The sequence below is a fragment of the Triticum aestivum genome, chromosome 2D (genome assembly GCF_018294505.1).
Source record: "Triticum aestivum cultivar Chinese Spring chromosome 2D, IWGSC CS RefSeq v2.1, whole genome shotgun sequence".
Lineage (NCBI taxonomy): Eukaryota > Viridiplantae > Streptophyta > Magnoliopsida > Poales > Poaceae > Triticum > Triticum aestivum.
This window is the reverse complement of record NC_057799.1, coordinates 155562387-155586425: the sequence shown is the minus strand read 5'-3', so window position 1 is coordinate 155586425 and position 24039 is coordinate 155562387.

Below are 24039 nucleotides of genomic sequence, written 5' to 3'. Positions count from 1 at the left end.
GTCATTATTATGCATTGAGTATAGTTAATGTTGAGTGTGACATGACTGGATCTTTTGTACCATGAATTACAATGTTTAGTCACTGCTTGAACCTAAGAGGTGCTCTGCATTTATGTTTTGCAGTATCAGAAAGGCCTAGTGAGATACCATGTTATCATATTATATCATGATTGTTTTGACAAATTGTTGGCATTCGAGATATCTTATTATTGCTTGCTAGATGGTTATGTCATTGGTATGAGTAAATGTGAGACCTAAATGTTATCATGAATATGGTTAGTTCATAATCTTTGCTGAAAACTTTAACATTAGCTAAGTATATTTACAATAACAAGAACAAAAAGAGTTGGTAAAAGTTTTTCTTTATCACTTTCAGTTTGTCAACTGAATTACTTGAGGACTGATACGTCTCCAACGTATCTATAATTTGTTATTGTTCCATGCTATTATACTATCCATCTTGGATGTTTTATACGCATTTCTGTGCTATTTTATATGATTTTTCGGACTAACATATTAACCTAGAGCCCAGTGCCAGTTTCTGTTTTTTCCTTGTTTTTGAGTTTCGCAGAAAAGGAATATCGAACGGAGTCCAATTGACCTGAAAATTTACGGAGATTATTTTTGGACCAAAAGAAGCCCACAGAGTACCGGAGATGCACCAGAGTCCCGAGACCACCACAAGGGTGGGGGGCGGCCCCCCAGGGCGCACCTCCCGACCTTGTGGGCCCCTCGTGGACCCCCCCTTGACTTGTTCTTGACGGCAACACCTCTTATATATTCCCAAACCTCTAGAACAGAACCTAGATCGGGAGTTCTGCCACCGCAAGCCTCTGTAGCCATGAAAAACCAATCGGGAGCCTGTTCCGGCACCCTGCCGGAGGGGGAAACCATCACCGGTGGCCATCTTCATCATCCCGATGCTCTCCATGATGAGGAGGGAGTAGTTCACCCTCAGGGCTGAGGGTATGTACCAGTAGCTATGTGTTTGATCTCTCTCTCTCTCTCTCTCGCTCGTGTTCTTGATTTGGCACGATCTTGATGTACCGCGAGCTTTGCTATTATATTTGGATCCTATGATGTTTCTCCCCTCTACCTTCTTGTAATGAATTGAGTTTTCCCTTTGAAGTTATCTTATCGGATTGAGTCTTTAAGGATTTGAGAACACTTGATATATGTCTTGCATGTGCTTATCTGTGGTGACAATGGGATTTTCACGTGATCCACTTGATGTATGTTTTGGTGATCAACTTGCGGGTTCTGTGACCTTGTGAACTTATGCATAGGGGTTGGCACACGTTTTCATCTTGACTCTCCGGTAGAAACTTTGGGGCACTCTTTGAAGTTCTTTGTATTGGTTTGAATAGATGAATCTGAGATTGTGTGATGCATATCATATAATCAAACCCGCGGATACTTGTGGTGACATTGGAGTATCTAAGTGACATTAGGGTTTTGGTAGATGTGTATCTTAAGGTGTTATTTTAGTATGAACTCTAGGGCTGTTTGTGACACTTATAGGAATAGCCCAATAGATCCATAAGAAAGAATAACTTTGAGGTGGTTCCGTACCCTACAATAATCTCTTCGTTTGTTCTCTGCTATTAGTGACTTTGGAGTGACTCTTTGTTGCATGTTGAGGGATTGTTATATGATCTAATTATGTTATCATTGTTGAGAGAACTTGCACTAGTGAAAGTATGAACCCTAGGCCTTGTTTCGAAGCATTGCAATACCATTTTCGCTCACTTTTGTTACTTGCTACCTTGCAGTTTTTATATTGTCAGATTACAAAAACCTATATCTACTATCCATATTGCACTTGTATCACCATCTCTTCGCCGAACTAGTGCACCTATATAATTTACCATTGTATTGGGTGTGTGGGGGACACAAGAGACTCTTTGTTATTTGGTTGCAGGGTTGCTTGAGAGAGACCATCTTCATCCTACACCTCCCACAGATTGATAAACCTTAGGTCATCCACTTGAGGGAAATTTGCTACAGTCCTACAAAACTCTGTGCTTGGAGGCCCAAACACGAGTCTATAAGGACAAAGTTGCGTAGTAGACATCAAGCTCTTTTCTAGCACCGTTGCCGGGGAGGTTAGTGCTTGAAGGTATATCTTTAGATCTTGCAATCGAATCTTTTAGTTTCTTGTTTTATCACTAGTTTAGTTTATAAAAGAAAACTATAAAAAAATGGAATTGAGGTTGCCTCATATGCTTCATCTTTTTAATATCTTTCGTCAAAATGATGGAAAGGAAAATTGTGCCCAAGTGTTAGAAGAAGAAGTTTATAAAATGTTTGGCACTAAATATTTGAATGATGAGCATGATTGCAATGTTGTTAGTATGAATTCTTTGAATATCCATGATGCTAATGATATGGAAAGCCACAAGCTTGGGGATGCTATGTTTGATGAAGATGATATTTTTTGTCCCCCAAGTTTTGATGAGCAAAATTATTAGGATGATAGCATGCCACCTATTTATGATGATTATATTGATGAATGTGGGTTTGGAAGAGTGTCAACTCTAGGTAGTAATGGTCCCACTATTTTGGAGGGTGTTGAATCTTATTGTGATATTATGAAAGTGGATTTGGAGAGGTCATGACTTTATTTAGTGATGAATCCACTATTTCGGAAGAGGTTCCAATTGATTATGAGAACAAAGTTGCTATCTATGATGATTATTGTGATGAATTTACGTTATAAACAATAATGATAACCATGAAACTTGTTATCATGATTTTAATTTTCCATTGCATTATGCCTCACACGATAGTTATTTTGTTGAGTTTGCTCCCACTACTATTCATGAGAAGAAATTTGCTTATGTGAAGATTAAAAAAATTTCTATGCTTATTGATACGTATCCATCGTATCTATAATTTTTGATTGTTCCATGCCAATATTATGCAACTTTCATATACTTTTGGCAACTTTTTATACTATTTTTGGGATTAACCTATTGATCCAGTGCCGAGTTCCAGTTCCTGTTTGTTGCATGTTTTATGTTTCGCAGAAACCCCATATCAAACGGAATCCAAACGGAATAAAAACGGACGGAGAATATTTTTTGGAATATTTGGAAAATATGGGAAGAAGAATCAACGCGAGACGGTGCCCGAGGGGGGCACGAGGCATGGGGGCGCGCCTGCCCCCCTCGTGGGCCACCCGTAAGGCGGTTGCTGCTCTTCTTTGGTCGCAAGAAAGCTAATTTTTGGAGAAAAATCGGGGCGAAGGTTTCAATCCAATCGGAGTTACGGATCTCCATATATATACGAAACAGTGAAAGGGCAGAAGAGGAGAGCGCAGAAACAGAGAGAGACAAAGAGACAGATCCAATCTCGGATAGGAGATCTCGCCCTCCCATGCCATGGAGGCCAAGGACCAGAGCGGAAACCCTTCTCCCATCTAGGGAGGAGTTCAAGGAAGAAGAAGAAGAAGGGGCCCCCCTCTCCCCTTCTCTTCCGGTGGCGCCGGAATGCTGCCGTGGCCACTATCATCATCACCGCGATCTTCACCAACACCTCCGCCATCTTCACCAACATCTCCATCACCTTCCCCCTCTATCTACAGCGGTCCACTCTCCCGCAACCCGCTGTACCCTCTACTTGAACATGGTGCTTTATGCTTCATATTATTATCCAATGATGTGTTGCCATCCTATGATTTTTTTTACTGTACACAGTAGGGCAAAAACCCCACTGCAATTTTTTTGTTTATATTAATCTAAAAAAAAGTAAGGTCCCAGAAAGGAACCAAAGTACAAAGAGGCTTGAGATAAGCCAAGAAGGAAGACAAAAGGAAGAGGAAAGAAAAAAAACACTAACAACTAAGAAACAAGGATTACAGGACAAGATTATCCAGCCAAAAACAGTATGCTCCAGCATAGCTCTTTTTAATTCTGAATCTGAGAAGACAGAGCTCCTCCATGAAGATGGCTTTCCACCTTTGAATGCTGGGTTGTCCTATCGGTGGTTGATGAATTGCTATGATTGATTTAATTTTCTTGTGGTTATGTTGCTGTCCTTTGGTGCCCATCATATGAGCGCGCGCGTGGATCACACCATAGGGTTAGTTGTATGTTGATAGGACTATGTATTGGAGGGCAACAGTGACAGAAGCTTCTACCTAGCATTGAAATTGATGCATACGGGATTGAAGGGGGGCCAATATATCTTAATGCTATGGTTGGGTTTTACCTTAATGAACGTTAGTAGTTGCAGATGCTTGCTAATAGTTCCAATCATAAGTACATAGAATTCCAAGTCAGGGATGACATGCTAGCAGTGGGCTCTCCCACATAAAACTTGCTATCGGTCTAGTAAAGTAGTCAATTGCTTAGGGACAATTTCGCAACTCCTGCCACCACTTTTCCACACTCGCTATATTTACTTTATTGTGTCTTTATCTAAATAGCCCCTACTTTTGATTTACAAGCTCTTTATTATCTTACAAACCTATCCAACAACACCTACAAAGTACTTCTAGTTTCATACTTGTTTTAGGTAAAGCGAACGTTAAGCGTGCGTAGAGTTGTATCGGTGGTCGATAGAACTTGAGGGAATATTTGTTCTACCTTTAGCTCCTCGTTGGGTTCGACACTCTTACTTATCGAAAGAGGCTACAATTGATCCCCTATACGTGTGGGTTATCAAGACCTTTTTCTGGCGCCGTTGCCGGGGAGCAATAGTGTGGGGTGAATATTCTCGTGTGTGCTTGTTTGCTTTATCACTAAGTAATTTTTATTTGATGTTCTTAGTTGTTTTCTATCTTTAGTTATGGGTAGGAAATGCAAAATACCAAAAAAAATTAGTTGTACCTACTGAACCAATGGTTGAAGAACCACTCAAAATCTATCACACTCCTGAAGCTTTTTACTTGGATCAAATTCGATCCCTATGTGCTCGTGCTGAAACCCCAACTAGCTTAGTTGAGGGAAAATCTTTGGATGACATGCTTGTTATGTGCGACATCGCATATCTGAAAAAGGGAAACTTTTACTGGATCAAATTCATCGTTTGCAATGCTACGCTTGGAATTAATGTGAAATATATGATGTTACTTGTTGTTCTGAAAACCCTAAGAAACACCTTCCCTACCAATGTGAGTTTATTGATAATGGAATCGTATCCTCGTATGCTAAGGGTGTTTATAATTACTATGATGTTCAACAAATTGAAGAATTTGTTGCTTTTAAGGGTGCTTATGAAATTCCTTCTTTGATTGAAACGTATGATGCTACTCTTTACAAATCTGAAAATTTTGCCATACTTGAATATTGTTATGATAATTATGCTTCTAATGCCTATGTTAAACCATATATTGAGGACTCCTCCACTGTCCAAGAAGAGACTAATATTTTGCAGGAGTCTATGGAAGAAGAAATTGATGAAACTGTGAGCTCATTGGATGAAAAAGATGATGAGGAGAGCGAAGAACAAAAGGAGGAAGAGCAGATTAGCTACCCGTGCCCACCTTCTAATGAGAGTAACTCTTCAACCCATACATTGTTTAATTTCCCTTCGTGCTTACTGAAGGATGATTGATATGATGATTGTTATGATCCCGTTGATTCGCTTGAAATATCCCTTTTTGATGATGCTTGCTATGCTTGTGGCCAAGATGCCAATATGAATTATGCTTATGGAGATGAACTTGCTATAGTTCCTTATGTTAAACATGAAATTGTTGCTATTGCACCCACGCATTATCTTTTTGAATTCTCCCGATTATACTATATCGGAGAAGTTTGCACTTATTAAGGATTATATTGATGGGTTGCCTTTTACCGTTGCACATGATGATTTTGATGAATATAATATGCATGTGCTTGCTGCTCCTACTTGCAATTATTATGAGAGAGGAACTATATCTCCACCTCTCTATGTTTCCCACACAATAAAATTGCAATAAACTGCTTATGCTATGTATTGGCCTTTACTTGATGTTCATGAATTGTTCTTTTATGACATGCCGATGCATAGGAAGAGAGTTAGACTTCGTCATTGCTTGATATATGTTGCTTTGTGCTCACTACTAAATTACAAATCATTGTTAATTAAAATTGGCTTTGATATGCCTTGGGATCCGGGTGGATTCACTACTTGAGCACTATATGCCTAGCTTAATGGCTTTAAAGAAAGCGCTGCCAGGGAGACAACCCGGGAGTTTTAGAGAGTCATTTATTTATGTTGAGTGATTTTATAAAGTTTAAAAACAAAAAAAATAAAGAGGGGAACCTAAATCTTTTTCAAAAAGGAAAGTGAAAGTGAGAGAGACAAGCATTGTTGAAGTGGGAGCTAGCCTTGAACTTTGTTCATGCTCACGGAAACTTTGTGAATCTTGACTACAGAAACTTTTCAACAAAAATAATTATCCCCTTGTACAATTCCATTGTATTATAAAAACAATGTGCCAAGGTTTGCCTTTAGGATGTTTACAATGCTTGTTGGTTTGTATGGTGCAGGACAGAAACTTTGGCTGTAGTGTGTGATTTTTAGTTTTTTACTGGAACGTCAAATGGTTCTGATTCTTTCTTCACTGTCTTTCTATAAATTTTTTTTATTTTTCCTAATTTTGGCAGAAGTTTTCAAGTATCATAAGTATGGTGAATGTTCAGATTATTACAGACAGTTCTGTTTTAGACAGATTCTGTTTTTGATGGATAGGTTGCCTGTTTTGATGGAACTATCGATTCATATCAGTGGATTAAGCCATGAAAAAGTTATATTACAGTAGATATAATGCAAAAACAAAATATGAATGGGTTTTCAACAGTACTTAGAGTAGTGATTTGCTTTATTATACTAACGGATCTTACCGAGTTTTCTGTTGAAGTTTTGTGTGGATGAAGTGTTCGATGATCGAGAAGGTCTCGATATGAGGAAAAGGAGGAGAGGAAAGAGCTCAAGCTTGGGGATTCCCAAGTCACCCCAAGTAAATATTCAAGGACTCAAGCGTCTAAGCTTGGGGATGCCCCGGAAGGCATCCCCTCTTTCTTCAACAAGTATCGGTATGTTTTCGGATTCGTTTCGTTCATGCGATATGTGCAATCTTGGAGCGTCTTTTGCATTTAGTTTTAATTTTTATTTTATGCACCATGCTGGTATGAGGTAGTCCTTGGTTGATTTATAGAATGCTCATTGCACTTCACTTATATTCTTTGAGTATGGCTTTATAGAATGCTTCATGTGCTTCGCTTATATCATTTGAAGCTTGGATTGCCTGTTTCTCTTCACATAGAAAACCGCCATTTGTAGAATGCTCGTTTGCTTCACTTATATTTGTTAGAGCGTGGGCATATCTTTTGTAGAAAGAATTAAACTCTCTTGCTTCACTTATATCTATTTAGAGAGCTGATAGGAACTGGTCATTCACATGGTTAGTCATAAAATCCTACATAAAGCTTGTAGATCACTAAATATGATATGTTTGATTCCTTGCAATAGTTTTGCGATATAAAGATGGTGATATCAGAGTCATGCTAGTGGGTAGTTGTGGATTATTAGAAATACTTGTGTTGAGGTTTGTGATTCCCGTAGCATGCACGTATGGTGAACCGTTATGTGATGAAGTCGGAGCATGATTAATTTATTGATTGTCTTCCTTATGAGTGGTGGTCGGGGACGAGCGATGGTCTTTTCCTACCAATCTATCCCCCTAGGAGCATGCGCGTAGTACTTTGTTTCGCTGACTAATAGATTTTTGCAATAAGTATGTGAGTTCTTTATGACTAATGTTGAGTCCATGGATTATACGCACTCTTACCCTTCCATCATTGCTAGCCTCTTCGGTACCGTGCATTGCCCTTTCTCACCTCAAGAGTTGGTGCAAACTTCGCCGGTGCATCCAAACCCCGTGATACGATACGCTCTATCACACAAAAGCCTCCTTATATCTTCCTCAAAACAGCCACCATACCTACCTATTATGGCATTTCCATAGCCATTCCGAGATATATTGCCATGCAAATTCCATCATCATCATATACATGACTTGAGCATTTATCGTCATATTGCTTTGCATGATCGTAAGACAGCTAGCATGATGTTTTCATGGCTTGTCCATTTTTTGATGTCATTGCTACGCTAGATCATTGCACATACCGGTACACCACCGGAGGCATTCATATAGAGTCATATCTGTGTTTAGATATCGAGTTGTAATATTGAGTTGTAAGTAAATAAAAGTGTGATGATCATCATTATTAGAGCATTGCCCCAGTGAGGAAAGGATGATGGAGACTGATTCCCCCACAAGTTATGATGAGACTCTGGAGTTTACAAAAAATAAAAGAGGCCAAAGAAGCCCAAATAAAAAAAAGAGGCCAAAGAAGCCCACCAAATATATATATATATATATATATATATATATATATATAAGAAAGAAAAAAATGACAGAAAAAGAGAGAAGGGGCAATGTTACTATCCTTTTACCACACTTGTGCTTCAGAGTAGCACCATGTTCTTCATATAAAGAGTCTCTTGAGTTATCACTTTCATATACTAGTAGGAATTTTCATTATAGAACTTGGCTTGTATATTCCGATGATGGGCTTCCTCAAATGCCCTAGGTCTTCATGAGCAAGCAAGTTGGATGCACACCTACTTAGTTTCAGTTTGAGCTTTCATACACTTATAGCTCTAGTGCATCCATTGCATGCCAATCCCTACTCCTCACATTGACATCAATTGATGGGCATCTCCATAGCCCGTTGAATAGCCGCGTCGATGTGAGACTTTCTCCTTTTTGTCTTCTCCACACAACCTCCACCATCATATTCTATTCCACCTATAGTGCTATGTCCATGGCTCACGCTCATGTATTGCGTGAAAGTTGGAAAGGTTTGAGAACATCAAAAGTATGAAACAATTGCTTGGCTTGTCATCGGGGTTGTGCATGATGTTAATATTTTGTGTGGTGAACATGGAGCATAGCCAGACTATATGATTTTGTAGGGATAACTTTCTTTGGCCCTGTTATTTTGAAAAGACATGATTACTTTATTAGTATGCTTGAAGTATTATTGTCTTAATGTGAAATGATAGACTATTGCTTTGAATCACTCGTGTCTTAATATTCATGCCATGATTAGATTATGTGATCAAGATTATGCTAGGTAGCATTCCACATCAAAAATTATCTTTTTTATCATTTACCTACTCGAGGACGAGCAGGAATTAAGCTTGGGGATGCTGATACGTCTCCGTCGTATCTATAATTTTTGATTGTTCCATGCCAATATTATGCAACTTTCATATACTTTTGGCAACTTTTTATACTATTTTTGGGACTAACATATTGATCCAGTGCCAGTTCCTATTTGTTGCATGTTTTATGTTTCGTAGAAACCCCATATCAAACAGAATCCAAATGGAATAAAAACGAACGGAGAATATTTTTGGAATATTTGGCAAATATGGGAAGAAGAATAAATGCGAGACGGTGCCCGAGGGGGGCACGAGGCAGGGGGCATGCCTGCCCCCCTCGTGGGCCACCCGTAAGGTGGTTGCTGCTCTTCTTTGGCCGCAAGAAAGCTAATTTTCGGAGAAAAATCTGGGCGAAGGTTTCAATCCAATCGGAGTTACGGATCTCCATATATATACGAAACAGTGAAAGGGCAGAAGAGGAGAGCACAGAAACAAAGAGAGACAGAGAGACCGATCCAATCTCAGAGGGGCTCTCGCCTCTCCCATGCCATGGAGGCCAAGGACCAGAGGGGAAACCCTTATCCCATCTAGGGAGGAGGTCAAGGAAGAAGAAGAAGAAGAAGGGGCCCCCGCTCCCCTTCTCTTCCGGTGGCGCCGAAACGCTGCCGTGGCCACCATCATCATCACCGCGATCTTCACCAACACCTCCGCCATCTTCACCAACATCTCCATCACCTTCCCCCTCTATCTACAGCGGTCCACTCTCCTGCAATCCGCTGTACCCTCTACTTGAACATGGTGATTTATGCTTCGTATTATTATCCAATGATGTGTTGCCATCCTATGATGTCTGAGTAGATTTTCGTTGTCCTACCGGTGTTTGATGAATTGCTATGATTGATTTAATTTGCTTGTGGTTATGTTGCTGTCCTTTGGTGCCCATCATATGAGCGCGCACGTGGATCACACCATAGGGTTAGTTGTATGTTGATAGGACTATGTATTGGAGGGCAACAGTGACAGAAGCTTCTACCTAGCATAGAAATTGATGCATACGGGATTGAAGGGGGGCCAATATATCTTAATGCTATGGTTGGGATTTACCTTAATGAATGTTAGTAGTTGCGGATGCTTGCTAATAGTTCCAATCATAAGTGCATAGAATTCAAAGTCAGGGATGACATGCTTGCAGTGGTCTCTCCCACATAAAACTTGCTATCGGTCCAGTAAAGTAGTCAATTGCTTAGGGACAATTTCGCAACTCCTACCACCACTTTTCCACACTCGCTATATTTACTTTATTGTATCTTTATCTAAACAGCCCCTACTTTTTATTTACACGCTCTTTATTATCTTGCAAACCTATCCAACAACACCTACAAAGTACTTCTAGTTTCATACTTGTTTTAGGTAAAGCAAACGTTAAGCGTGCGTAGAGTTGTATCGTTGGTCGATAGAACTTGAGGGAATATTTGTTCTATCTTTAGCTCCTCGTTGGGTTCGACACTCTTACTTATCGAAAGAGGTTACAATTGATCCCCTATACTTGTGGGTTATCAAGACTTATGCATTATGAAAAGAATGCTTTATGTAATAGCTATACTATTGAATTCATTCATGATGCTACTGAAAATTATTATGACAGAGGAACATATACTTTTACATATCGCAATAATATCAAGTTTCCTTTCTATGTGTTGAAAATCTTGAAGTTTTTCTTGCTTTACATTCCTATGCTAGTTGATTCTTGCTCCCACAAATTGTTGCTCACAAAATTCCTATGCATAGGAAGTGGGTTAGGCATAAATGTGTTAGTCATGTGCTTCATGCTGCTCCCATTGTGTCTCAATTCTTATCTTTTATGTGAGCATCATTAACATCATCATGCCTATCTAGAAAGGCATTAAAGAAAAGCGCTTGTTGGGAGACAACCCAACATTTAACCCTCCTATTTTTGTGTGTTCACATGATTAAGCTACTGTATTAATCATGTTTTATAGCTTTTTTGCAATAAAGTGCCAAGTAAAGCCTTTGGGATAGTGTGGATGATAGTCGACTTGATTCTGTGCAAAAACAGAAACATTTGTTTCCAGTCACAGAATTGTTTAAATTCACTGGAGCGTGAGTCATTCTGAATTTTTTACACATTATTGGTATACAAATTTTCTACGTTTTCCTAATTTTTCAGAATTTTTGGAGTAACAGAAGTATGGTTGTTGTTCAGATCATTACAGTCTGTTCTGTTTTTGACAGATTCTGTTTTCAATGCATAGTTTGCTTGTTTTAGTGTTCCCATAGCTTATATTAAGTGATATAAATTGTGGAAATGATAAGGTACAGTAGGCATTGTGTGAGAACAATTATGAATCTTATCTTGACAGTACCAAAGTGAATGATTTTTCTTTATCATACTAACCCATCTCACGAAGTTCCGTTAAGTTTTGTGTGACTGAAGTTTTCAAGTTTTGGGTGACATATCGATATGAGGAGAATAAGGAGTGTAAAGACCCTAAGCTTGGGGATGCCCAAGGCACCCAAGGTAATATTCAAGGAAGATCCAAGCAACTAAGCTTCGGGATGCCCCGGAAGGCATCCCCTCTTTCGTCTCCAACATTATCGGTAATCTCACTTGGAGCTATATTTTTATTCGTCACATGATATGAGTTTTTCTTGGAGCGTCATTTAATTTTAGTTTGATTTGCTTTCTGTTATTTAGAGACATGTTTTCTATATTTTAGTTCAATAAAAAAGTCAAGTATAGCCTTTACCATGCTTATTTTACAAGTCTATATGTTGCTGTTTGAAAACAGAAAGTTTGCTGTTATGTTTTGAATATTTGTGAATAGTCAGAACATGATAAAATCTTGAAATTTTTACACAATGAGTAAGAACAAATTATCTACAGTGTGGTAATTTTTCAGAATTTTTGGAGTTAGGGAAGTATGATTCCTCTTGCATTCTTTACAGACTGTCCTGTTTAGACAGATTGCTGTTATGTTTGCATTGTTTGCATATGTTTGCTTGTTTAATGATTCTATTTGAGGATAGGAGTGTTAAATATGCATAGGCATTTAGTATGCAATGTCAAATTATAATTTTAGTGATTTTCTACAGTACAAAATGATAAGGTTTATGCGTTGATTTATACTAACTTATCTCACGAGTTCTTGCTGAGTTTTGTGCGGATGAAGTTTTTAAGATTTAGGGAAACCGCGATATGAAAGGAATTAAGGAGACGCAAAAGCTCAAGCTTGGGGATGCCCAAGGAATCCCTAGCTAATATTTCAGGAAGTCTCAAGCATCTAAGCTTAGGGATGCCCCGGTTGGCATCCCACCTTTCTTCTTCAACAATGATCGGTCAGTTTTGGTTGAACCTAAGTTTTTGCTTCTTCACATGATATGTGCTATTCTTGGAATGTCATTTTACTTTGTTTTGCTTGCTGTTTGAATAATATCCCAAGATCTGAAATTCTTAAATGTTAGAGAGTCTTCACATAGTTACATAATTATTCGACTACTCATTGATCTTCACTTATATCTTTTGGAGTAGTTTGTCATTTGCTCTAGTGCTTCACCTATATCTTTTTAGAGCACGGCGGTAGTTCTATTTTGAAGAAATTGTTGAACTCTCATGCTTTACTTATATCATTTTGAGAGTCCTTAAACAGCATGGTAATTTTCTTTGGTTATTAGTTTAGTCCTAATATGATGGGCATCCAAGAGGGATATAATAAAAACTTTCATATAAAGTGCATTGAATACTATGAGAAGTTTGATTCCTTATTATTGTTTTGAGATATGAGGATGATGATATTAGAGTCATGCTAGTGAGTAGTTGCGAATTTGAGAAATACTTGTGTTAAAGTTTGTGATTCCCGTAGCATGCACGTATGGTGAACCGTTATGTGATGAAGTCGGATCATGGTTTATTTATTGATTGTCTTCCTTATGAGTGGTGGTTGGGGACGAGAGATGGTCTTTTCCTTCCAATCTATCCCCCCTAGGAACATGCGCGTAGTACTTTGTTTCGATGACTAATAGATTTTTGCAATAAGTATGTGAGTTCTTTATGACTAATGTTGAATCCATGGATTATACGCACTCTCACCTTTCCGCTGTCGTCATCATCAACGTTCCTACATCACCATTTTCATGATGCTCACCACCGGGAGTGAGTAATTCCTTCGTAGGCTTGCTGGAAGGTGATGGATTGGTTGAGATTTATCATGTAATCGAGTTGTTTTGTTAGGGCTTGATCCCTAGTATCCACTATGTTCTGATATTGATGTTGCTATGACTTTGCTATGCTTAATGCTTGTCACTAGGGCCCGAGTGCCATGATTTCAGATCTAAATCCTTTATGTTTTCATGAATGTATTTGTGTTATTGATCCTATCATGCAGGTTATACGCACCTATTACGTGCGTTGACCTGCATACCCCAAGGTGACAATAATTGGGATTCTTTCCGGTGATTACCGTAGTTTGAGAAGTTCATGTATTCACTATGTGTTAATGCTTTTTTTGCTTCTCTATTAAAAGGAGGCCTTAATATCCCTTAGTTTCCTTATGGACCCCGCTACCATGGGAGGGTAGGCAAAAGATGTCATGCAAGTTCTTATCGCAAGCACGTATGACCAAATACGGAATACATACCGATATTACATTGATGAATTGGAGCTAGTTCTGTGTAGCCCTAGGTTACCACTGTTATGTGATGAATGTTATCCAACATAATTATCCATCACCGATCCAATGCCTACGATTTTTTTCACATAGTGATCTTTGCTAAGTTACTACTGTTGCTACTACTGTCACAATTGCTACAAACTACCGCTACTATTGTTACCATTACTAATGCTATCGTTACCACTACTATCAAACTACCATATTACTGTGCTACTGATCACTCTGCTGCAGATATTTAGTCTCCAGGTGTGGTTGAATTGACAACTCAATTGCTAATACTTGCAAATATTCTTTGGCTCCCCTTGTGTCGAATCAATAAATTTGGGCTGAATACTCTACCCTCGAAAATTGTTGCGATCCCCTATACTTGTGGGTTATCAGTGTGTGGTAGGGGTACCTATCACACATGATCTTATGTCGTGCACCATTTTTAATGCATCCATGATGTCTACTACGCAAATTTATTCTTGTAGACTCGTGTTGGGCCTCCAAGCGTAGATTTTTGTAGGAACAATAGCAATTTTCCCCCAAGTGGATGACCTAAGGTTTATCAATCCATGGCAGGTGTAGGATGAAGATGGTCTCTCTCTGTCGGTGTATAAAAGTAGGGGCCTTTCTGTACCCCTCTTACTTGTGCACGGGCGATCATAGCCATACATGCGGCCATGCTTGGCGAGGCAAAAGAAGCAAAGGTATGAGACTGCCAAGGCAGCACTCAAGCCAGAGGCATGAAGAGCAAAGGGGCAAGATGGATTTCCCCTGGCAACACCCTTGCCGGGGCGGCATACACAGCCCCGGCAAGAGCCTTGCCGGGGCGACTTGCCCAACACCAGCAAGGCCGCCACCCTTGAGCCTGCGAGTCCTGACACCATCGAAAACATCAAGACCAAGGCTCAGGGGCACCTGCGTGGTGGCATGCAGATCTTTTTCAAGACCAAAGGCCGCGAGTCTAGATGAGAACCAGAAGACGAAGACCCCCGGCAAGATCCTTGCTGGGGACGGCCGAAGACCCCCGGCAGGATCCTTGCCGGGGACGCCCGCGAGACCCTTGCCGGGGGCATCTACGAGGCCACGGCTAGGCCCGCACCCACTAACGTTACGCTGAACCGCGGCCGTTCCGACACGGCAACCAGCCCGCCAACTAGGCAAGCTCCTGCGTGGAAGCATGCAGCTTCTAGGCCAACTAGTCAAGCACCTACGTGGTGGCATGCAGATCTTCGTGAAGACCCTGTCACCGCACCAGCACAGCAACCAGCCAGCATGGAGCTGCATGCCTCGTCAGCTTGGACGCGCGTCGAAGCAAGGCGAGGTGGCGACGGACGGGACGAGCTCTGTTGCCGCCCCCAATAAAGCAAGAGGGCACGTAGGCAGCGCATTAAATGCGTTTGTCCTACGGTGTCAGGCGATAAACTTGTACACTGTAGATACTTTCCACCTCCTGTGTGCCGCTGTGGCAACCCCTTTGACATATAAAAGGAGGCCCGAGGCGTACTGTGGAAGGATTCGGACTTTTTGGACTGGGCATGCACCGCAGCTAGTTCAAGAGCTCAAGAACACTAAATATACACCAAAGCAGGACTAGGGTTTTACGCATCGTTTGCGGCCCGAACCTGGGTAAAAATCCCCGCGCGCTGATCGATAGACCTGCTCTTTGCGCAGCTCCACGCCCCCGCCAACCGTAGAAGGGATTCCCTGGGATCCCATAGGTGTCTTTTTCCCCGACACCTTTGGCGCACCAGGTAGGGGGCACTGAGGCTGTGAAAATCTGGTCTATAAGTCAACGCATCGATTCCTTCATCGCGATGGCTCTGAAGAAGAGGGCAGCAGCAACCAGCGACACTCCGGTGCCATCAGCCAGGCGAGCGGTGCCGTCTGCGGCCGCAACAACCATCCGCGTGGCAACGGAAAAGCTAAGCCACACAAAACCATAGGCAATTTCCTTTTATATATATATAGGGTTATTTTCCTCGAAGGATTTTGCTCCTTGTATGGTAAACCTGCACGCAAGGGAACCCTTCCGCTATTGGCAACGCCCTTGTTCTGTTTCGAGTCCGCTCAATAGTTCGAGCGGCTGCGCCGAGAATGGCAAGGTGGCTTGGCTGGCAGCAAGCTCCCTCGGCAGGCTGCTAAGGATCCGTTCCTCAAAGCGCCACAGCACGGCTTTACGCACCGGCAAACCTATCCAACTAAGCGTAGGGTGTTTACATACAAAAAAGATCAAACAGGAAGATAGCATGCGCTATTTCAAAATACTACAAAGTTCTCAGCGGTTGCCATGCTTCTAACTTAAGATAAAATTGTCTTGGTCATGAACTCGTAGCGGCAATGAGAAACGGGGTGGCTAGTCCCGGCGCTGGCCTTCCAACCTCTTGACTCCGTCAACGCAGCTGATGATGGGCTCGATATGCTCTTCGAGTGCCTCAAGGTCGGCATCCTCCGGCAAACTCTCAAGCGCGTTGGCGGAGTCGACGCTGGGGTTCCAAAACGTCACCTTGGTGAGCGCCTTGGTCAGGGTGCCCCAGCAAAGCTTTCGAGCCTCATTGGCCAGATAAGTCGCTCGACTGGAGCGGAACTGTTTCAGGGCGTCGAGGACGCCCTCGAAGAACAAGGTCAGCCTGGCACTAGGGCTTATGTTCGCCTCCTGGGAGTACCTGAAGTTCGGCATGTCCATGATGGCTAGCTGTGTGGTGAGCCTCTCTGCAACGTCAACAAGGCGGCCGGTCCAGAGATTTATGCTGCCCACATAGTCCTTGTGGGCAGCGGCGGCATCCTGCCGCAGCAGCCTCTCCCCCTCAAGGGCCTTGTTCAGGGTCTCCTCACGGGCCCTGACCTCCGAAAGCGTCCCTTCCAAGGTGTCCAGTTTCAGCTTCAGATCATCGATGGAGTCATTGGCCTCGGAGAGCAGCTTGGTCTTGTCGGAGATGGCAACCTGCAAATCCGCCAGAATGCGGTTAGTCGTGTCCCTGTCCTCCGTCAGCTTTGAGATCTCCTTCTTTAGCTCCTCCCGCTCCAGCTCCACCTTCTCCACCTTGTCGGCTTGGTCCAGGGCCAGAGCATCAAGTGCATCCTCGTGCTTCCGCTCCAGCTCTTGGGTCCGCTGTGCGATGAGCTTCTTGATTTCCTCGTCCTTGCCATGGAGCGTGGCGGCAAGCGCCTGTTCACGGGCAATGAGGTCTTGCTCCTGGGTGTCCAGCAAAGCTTGCTGCTGCCGCTAGTTGGCTTCGTCCTTGGCGGCATGTTCCTTCGCCGCCTATTGGGCCTTCTCGATGTCGGCCTGCTTCAGGAGGAGCTCTCGTTTGCGCTCATCCAGCTGATCCTGGGCAGCCCTCAGTTCTTGCCGGGCCTCGCCGAACCAGACTTGCGTCTAAGTGACGCGCTCCTGGAAATCTGCTTCTGCCTTGTCCACAGCCGCCATCCTGGAGTTCACCTTATCCTCGTGGGCACGGTGGAGCACCCGAAGCTTCTGGAAATTGGTGCTCATGGCCCGGAGGAGCTGCTCCTCTTGGGAACCGTCGCCGCTGGTGCTCGGTCCGTCGACAACCTGGAGCCCGCGGTGGCGAGCACCTCATCGTCAAAACCCTCCCCTTCGGCTGGCGCTCCGGTGCTTGTCGCCCCTGGGAGGCGGATGAATAGATCATCCCCACACTCAAGTACTTACCCGGGACGGGGGCTGCAGGGGAGGAAGGTTGGTCGTCGGCCACCCCCTCCCCGGCAGGCTCCTTGGCGGCCTCCTCGGCATCAGCCTCGCCAGTCTCCCCGACAGCCCCTTGGCGGCCTCCTCGGCAGCAGCCTTGCCGGCCTCCCCGGCAGCAGCCTCGCCGGTCTCCCCGGCAGGCCCCTTGGCGGCCTCCTCAGCGGCGGACTTGGCGGCTGAAAGGATCGAGAAGAGGTGTCTAGAGGGGGGTGAATAGACTCTAATCAAGAAAAGTTGCAGTTTTTAATCTCTTGAGTTGAAGTGGAGTATTAGCACAAGTTTAAACATTCACAATACATATCAAGCAAGCATGCAAGTATACAAAGAGTATATGAGCAGCGGAAAGTAAGGCATGCAAGTTGCAAGAATGTAAGGAGAAGGGATTGGAGTGTGCAAACACAATTTGGAGACACGGAGATTTTTTATCCGTGGTTCCGATAGGTGGTGCTATCGTACATCCACGTTGATGGAGACTTCAACCCACGAAGGGTAACAATTGCGCGAGTCCATGGAGGGCTCCACCCACGAAGGGTCCATGAAGAAGCAACATTGTCTACCCCACCATGGCCGTTGCCCACGAAGGACTTGCCTCACTCGGGTAGATCTTCACGAAGTAGGCGATCTCCTTGCCCTTACAAACTCCTTCGTTCAACTCCACAATCTTGACGGAGGCTCCCAAGTGACACCTAGCCAATCTAGGAGACACCACTCTCCAAGAAGTAACAAATGGTGTCTTGATGATGAACTCCTTGCTCTTGTGCTTCAAATGATAGTCTCCCCAACACTCAACTCTCTCTCACAGGATTTGGATTTGGTAGAAAGAAGATTTGAGTGGAAAGCTACTTGGGAAGGCTAGAGATCAAGATTCATGTGGTTGGAATGGAATATCTTGACCTCAACACAAGTGTAGGTGGTTCTCTCTCAGAAAATATGTGTTGGAAGTGTAGGCATGTTCTGATGGCTCTCTCCACGAATGAAGAGTGGGTGGAGGGGTATATATAGCCTCCACACAAAATCTAACCGTTACACACAGATCACCAAACTCGGTGGGACAGAATCATGAAACTCGGTCAGACCGATTTAGTTCATAATGTGACCGTTAGGTGTTTCGGTGGGACCGACTGGATCAACTCGGTGGGACTGATGTGCTAGGGTTAGGGTAAATCCAAAACTCGGTTTGACCGATTACTCAAACTCGGTGGGACCGATTTGGGTAATAAGTGAAACAGAAAGTTGGCCAAGCAAACTCGGTGGGGCCGGTTGCAAATCTCGGTGGGACCGAAATTATTGCAACAGACAACAGAGAGTTTGCAAGCCCATCTCGGTGAGACCAAGATCCCATCAGTGAGACCGAACTGATTAAGGTTTCTGGCAGTGGCTATGTCAACTGAACTCGGTGGCTCCGGATATGAAATTTCGGTGGGGCCGAGATTGACTTTGGATTAGGACATAGGTGGAAGTGAAAACTGGTTGAGGGCTTTTGGAGCATATCACTAAGCACTTTGAGCAAGCAAACCATTAAGCAACACCTCATCCCTTCTTAATAGTATTAGCTTTTCCTATGGACTCAATGTGATCTTGGATCATTAAAATAGAAAATGTAGAGTCTTGTGCTTTGAGATTGAGCCAATCCTTTGTCCTTAGCATATTGAAAGGGGTTCCACATCCTCTTGTCCATGCCACTCCATTGTTGAACTTATCTGAAACATACTAGGTAGAAGCATTAGTCCAACAAGAGATATGTTGAAATTATGTCGGGTGGTAGGTGCGACATATGCCAACGGGTGGCTTATCATTGTGGGAGCCAGTAAGACATCGCCGGTGCCTGGAAACGGGATAAGGCGAAGACATGCACGCCGGCGAATCTTACCCAGGTTCGGGGCTCTCCGTGGAGATAACACCCCTAGTCCTGCTCTGCGGGGTGTCCGCATGATCACTAGATCAACACAAGTAGCTACAAGTGGCTCCTTGAGCTGTTTGGCTAGAGGAAGAAGAAGGGCAAGGCTAGCTCTCCTTTTCTCTCTATGTGGTGTCTAAAACTCTAAGAGATCAACCCTTTGCATGGGTGCCCTGGGGGGTTTATATAGGCCTACCCCCCAGGGGTACAATGGTAATCCGGCTGGGCGTGGGTCCTAGCCGTCAGTGTCTGTATTCGCCGGCTTCTCCGCCGACTGCTGGGTCCCGCCGGCTGCATGCCTCTTGGCAGACAGGCCGGCCCCACCGCTTGGTGGTCTTGTCGGTGGCTGGTTACTGTTGCCTCGCCCCTGATGACGAGGGCTTTGTCGAGGTAAGAATGGCTACAGTGCCGCCGCCTGGCGGGCTCTCACTGTAGCCTTACCTCGTCTTGTCTCCTTAATGATGCACATACTTCGAGGGAGGGAGGTAGCCGGCTACACCCTAGGCCGACTGGGGGAGGCTTGGCCGCCTTCGAGCGTCTCTCTGGCTGGAGGGGCCCGCCGCCCGCGGGGCGTACTGGCGCCTGTCGTGGGTGGCATCATGGTCAACATGGCAACAGTGCTGCGCCGGACGGGGGATGGCCGACCAGTACGGCGCACTGTGGCCATGCGTGCTCCGGGATTCGGGGGGTGGCAGGCTGTACTATAGCCACGTCCCGTCTCGTCACCGTTATGAGGGTGCAGCCCTTGAGGGTGCAATCTTGGCCGGCTTCTGGGAGTCGGTCATCTTGTGGCCGGCTGCTGGGAGTCGTCCCCCTTGGGGCCGGCTCCCTGGAGTCGGCCATCTTGTGGTTCTCTTCAGGAAAGTTTTTAGGGCCGGGTCGCCTTCCACGAGTCAGCTCGTGGGATAGCCAGCCAGGGGAAGGCGGCCCTGTGCTTTGGATGCTTGAAGGCTCGATCGGCCTGATAATTTTTTGAAGAGCCAGGGGAGTCGGTTAGGCTACCTGTGGCCATTTACTCCGACAGTAGTCCCCGAAGCTGGTTGGGCTTCGAGGCTGAGAGGAGGACGAGAAGCTCAATCAGCTTCCTATCACTACAAAAAAATACACTTCCGTGATGATACGTGTTTGTCACAGTAGGTCGCATTTTCTGTCATGCATGTACATCCATGATAAATTTATGACAGAATCAAGATAGTCATACCTGTGCTGTCATAGAAGTGTTCCATGACATTGCCAAAATTATCATCACGGAAGTGTCCACTTCCATGACGATAAATCGCGCATCACAGAAGTGCTTTCGTCAAGGGTGACCGACACGTGGCATCCACCGTAACGGAACGCCGTTAAGCTATCGGGTCGGGTTTTGGATCCGATAACCCGTTAACAGCCCCGACCAATGGGGATTTTCCACATGTAAAATCATCATTGGCTAGAGGAAACACGTGTCGGCTCATCGTTGGGACAGATGTCATCCACTCATTGGACGGAAGGCGCCTATGATACGTCGACACATGGCACGGCCCAACAGAGGCCCATTCCTGTGAAAAGGCTGGTCCGTTTGACTTGGTCAAAAGGTGGCGGGCCAGCCCATGGAAAGCCTATTAACGGCCTGTTCGCATATAGCCCATTTACAGCCCGCTAACCCAAGGCCCATTATTCCCTATCCGAATTAGGCCCAGTAGCGTCATCTGGGCCATCCAATATGATTCCAGCCCGTTTTTCACTTCTGGCCCATGTATGGCCCATGACGTCTTTCGGCCCATATGAGGCCCTGTGTAACTCTTGGCCTATTAACGGCCCGTGGTGAAACTGGCCCGTAATGAACAGTGTATCACTTTACACCCATTAACGGCCCGTGGTGAAACTGGCCCGTAATGAACAGTGTATCACTTTATACCCATTAATGGCCCGTTATTCCGTTGGGCCGTTTCCAGCCCATGTTATCTTTCGGCCTTCTCAGAGCCCATTTATTCTTGGGCTCATTTCCAGCATTCGTTTACTTACGGCTCGTTACTGTCATTTTCTGCTTGTGGGCCAAATTCAGCCTGTGGTTACAGTCGGCCCGTTTGTGGTTCGTTAATACGTTGGGCCGTTTTCATAGCGTCGTCAAATACGGCCTATTAACAATGGCCCATTATGGTCGGCCCATGATGGGATGATTCCAACTCTAGCCCGTTTACGGCCATAATGCGGCCTGTTATTGGCCCATGTTTGGCCAATTGATCATACGGCCCGTATAAGGCCCATTGATGATACGGCCCGTAGAAGGCCCATTGTTTCTATGGCCCGTAGAAGTCCCATTGTTTCTACGGCCTGTAGAAGGCCTACTGTTTCTACGGCCCGTAGAAGGCCCACTGTTTCTACGACCCGTAGGAGGCCCAGTGTCACTACAGTAAATATTAGCCCATGGTTATTGTGGCCTAGTTTTAAAAAATAGGTTATTGCAGCCACTAGCAAACCGCGGAAAAAGAACTGCACTGACTACAAGCAAACAAATAAACAAGACAACAAGGAAATAAATAAGCAAGCAACTTATGCTAGGCTATCACGGCTATTACACATATTACATCCACTGGGCATCAAAGTTCCCCACCAATGCAAATATAGGGAACAAAGCAGCATATAAACGCCGCAGCAAAACAAGTCCAGAACTGAAACCACTTCAGAAGAGTTCAAGAAACAATATCCTGGGTACCCATAATACTGGCAAGATGCTTAGCAAGCTTATTAACTTTCTCTTGTTTGGCGCTTAAATCCTCCAGCGCTTGTTGTTGCACAAGAATGTACGCATCTGAATTCTGCAGGGACTTCCTCAGTCCTTCGGCTTCTTGCCGCAGCACAGCTGACTGATGCCTTTGATCTTGTAGCTGATACTGAAGAAGCCGAAGTGATTCAAGCAGCGAGTTCGAAGAGCTTGTGCCAGCGGTACGGGCCAGTAACTCGAACACTACATCAACGTAGGATTGTGGGGTTTTCTCACTGTCTACAAGATCATTTTTATCACCTTTCTTGGAGACCAACAGGGTTGTCTCACTATCTTGAACCTTATCTGCATTACTTTCTCTACCATTGCATAGTGGGATGCTCTTCTCCAATATTCTGTTTGCATACTACAAGAGAAACAAGCAGACACATCACAGGTTTAGCTTGTAGTATACGAAAGTCATTTTGGTAAACCGGTTCAGTAGTAAGGTGGACAGGATAACAGCATGAAACAAACATATATCTATGTACTATGGTCACTGTATTGTCCAAATCATTCTAGTTTATGTTCCCTAATCAAGATAGAGACACAGTTCAACTCATATACTTTTAAGACACGGCATCATAGACAGAATATAAGTGTGAGAAACTACACAACATTGGCAACACTTGTAATGTGCATCACATGAGAACATAACTGTTTATACAACTTAAACTGAAATTAACATAGAGCAAGAAGTTAGAACAACAATCCAGTTAAAGAAATAGGTTTAAAACATACCTGTTCCGCCATTGGAGTTTCAATTGGATCCTTCAAAATCGAAAGTAGTTGGTATGAGTAAATACAGTGATGCAACAGCAAAGGAGTATGGACCATAGCTACGGAATCTGACCTGAGAACAGTTGCTCTTCTGCTTAAAACGTGGAGTTTGGGTTAGCTGTGGTGGTCTTCATGCTTTGGGCACTGTAGTAGCTTTACAAACTGCTCGTGTCGGGGTACTCTGTGGTGGACATGGTGCTTTGTCAACTATAAGTGGGTTACTATCCGCTGGGGTTGCGGTTAGATGGGTTGTAGCTGGTTCTCTGCCCAACGGTGTAAGTGTGCAATCTGGAAGAGTCTCGATTATGTGTGGTGGGGCTAGTTTGTGGGCCAGTACAACCATGGTTCTATCTGCATCGACGGGTAGCACTGTCTTTTGTGAAGAACGGGTTTTTGCTCCCTTAGATACTGCCATCACCCCCTCCAATTCAAATGGCTGATAAACAAGAAAAGAAATTGAACGTACAGACATTGTATGATAGACAGATGTGGTAATTCACATATATGTTGTCTAACCAAATAGGACAGCATGACACAATTTCACATATATGATGCCTAACTAAACAGGATAGCATGACACAGTTTTAGATATATGATGGATAGCTTAACAGGATATAATGGCATAATTCAACATATGATGAGTACCTAAACAGGATGACATGACAAAACTATATGATGTCTTTCTAAAATAGGTTGGGATGAAATAATTCACATACATGTTGTCTAAGTATACAGGATGGCATGATATAATTGACATAATTGATTCATATACTAAGCAGCTGGCACTCGCATGTATGATCTCTAAACTAAGCAGATAGAATTCAATATTGTGCATATGATGTCTAAACTAAGCAATGCAAGACACCATATGCATCATATGAGAAATATAAACATTGCAACTTAGAGCATACACCTCAGGTGGGATATAGGACTGGTCATCTGTCTCTGAATCCTCCTCTGAGGAGCTCCCTGTAACCATCGAGATATATGCTTCAACAGGTACCATTGCCTGCTCTGAAGACCTTGTTTTCACTCCAGATTTTTCCATAACCGGCTCAAATGGCTGATACACATG